The sequence below is a fragment of the Triticum dicoccoides genome, chromosome 4B (assembly GCF_002162155.2).
Source record: "Triticum dicoccoides isolate Atlit2015 ecotype Zavitan chromosome 4B, WEW_v2.0, whole genome shotgun sequence".
Taxonomy (NCBI): Eukaryota; Viridiplantae; Streptophyta; class Magnoliopsida; order Poales; family Poaceae; genus Triticum; species Triticum dicoccoides.
In genome coordinates this window covers 7,365,644-7,367,464 of record NC_041387.1, presented here as the reverse complement: position 1 = coordinate 7,367,464, position 1,821 = coordinate 7,365,644, and positions in this window count along the sequence as shown.

Here is a 1,821-nt window from a genome sequence, read left to right as displayed (position 1 = left end):
GAAAATCAAAACCATCAGAGAAGGTTTGGAGCAATGGCAAGAGGCGGAGGATCATTGGGATGACCCCTACTACTGGGGATATTGAGTTGTTTGTGGTATTATGTGTCTCAGTTTGTAGTTATGTGGTTGAACAAGTTTGCTTTCGTTATGTTGAGCAACTTTGCTTTTGTAATGATGAACAAGTTTGCTTTTGGTATGTTGAACAAGTTTGGTTTTGGTAACAAAATTCAGATTAACAGATTACTTCCATATGTCAACTTATTTTCTTCTATTTATTTCTGCGTAGTTTTTTTATATAGTTTTTTTCTTTTCTGCTATTTTTTCTTTTCTGCGACATTTATTTTCTTCTATTTATATACCATGCCAAGTTGATGGTTAAAACTTGGTTGTCAAAGTCTGGAGTTATAACCAAAGTTTAAAAAAATGAAATGCCGAAGTGCAACTAGTTTTTGCCATAACAGAAGAATTCCGGAGTTTAATAAGTTACTAAAAATAAAAAAGAGGTGCAATGCTCGTTACTTTGCTTCAAGCCTTTCGGAATAGTGTAAACTGCACTGCACATAGCTCCGTGTAGTCTACCATATTCCTCAAGGCTTGAAGCAAAGCAACATGAGCATTGAGCCTCTTCTACATCGTCTTTGCACTCAGGGCTTATAAACCGCTCCTAGTCCCTCTCTCTTAGCAAGGTGGGACTAAAAAACAGCTTACTAAGAAACTCTAGTACCGGTTCATGCCATGAACCGGTACTAAAGATGCTCGTGGGGCCCCAGCCTAACCACAGCCTCACACAACCTCATTAGTACCGGTTCGTGGCATTTAGCTCTTTAAACAAATCGGTAAATGTCTGAAAAATAGCAAATGATGTCAGGAAGGGTTTAAAATTGATGACGTCACTTTGAATGGTGCATACGGAACGCAAAAAATATAAGAGCATTCAGATCATGATCTTATATTTCTTTACAGTCTAAAATTGTCAAAAATACTTTGATCATCAATGATCTTTTTGTGTACAATCTGAATTGTCAATATGAGTCCTCAACGGTTAAACCGGTGAAGACTCATATTGCAGCCACAAATTCTACACATAGAGTTCAATGAAGACCAAGTGCTTGTGATAGTTTGAGAAATGACATATTTAAGGTGGTAAAAACTTTGTTAGGGGAGCGAGGTGGGACTAAAAACAGCCTGCGCTAACCTCTTTAGTACCGGTTCATGGCACGAACCGGCACTAAAGGCTGATGGTGGGGCCACAGCCTGACCGCAGCCTGCCACACCTTCTTTAGTACCGGTTCGTGGCATGAACCGGTACTAAAGATACGCCACGAACTGGGACTACTGATCTCCGCCACGAACCGACACTAATGGGCACATTAGTGCCGGCTCAAATACAAACCGGCACTAATGTGCTTCACGTTTGACCCTTTTTCTACTAGTGTCGATGTCGTCGTCGTCGACCTCGGATCCGTCCCACATTCCGGAGCGCACTGCGGGGGGCGTGGCAGCGGAGGAGGAGCTCATCGCTGCGTTGCACGGAGTGGTTCGAGGGAACGACAGCAAGAGAAGGAGAAGAAGGAAGAAGTAGGGAGGAGGGGCGTGCGTGCTTGGCCGCTCCCCTCCCTCCGCCTACTTATAGGCTCGTGGGCTGCGAAGCCGAAGAGGCAACCAGGGGATTTACTGCGCCAACATCCCCCACGACCCCACGTTTCTCGCATAAGTTACTGCGCTGTAATGCCCCGGGAACCTCAACCGCCAACTTTAGGCGCAGCAGATCCGCTCGCGTGCCGAGGCATTGTAGTGGCGGGCCCTGCTGGCAGGCATGTC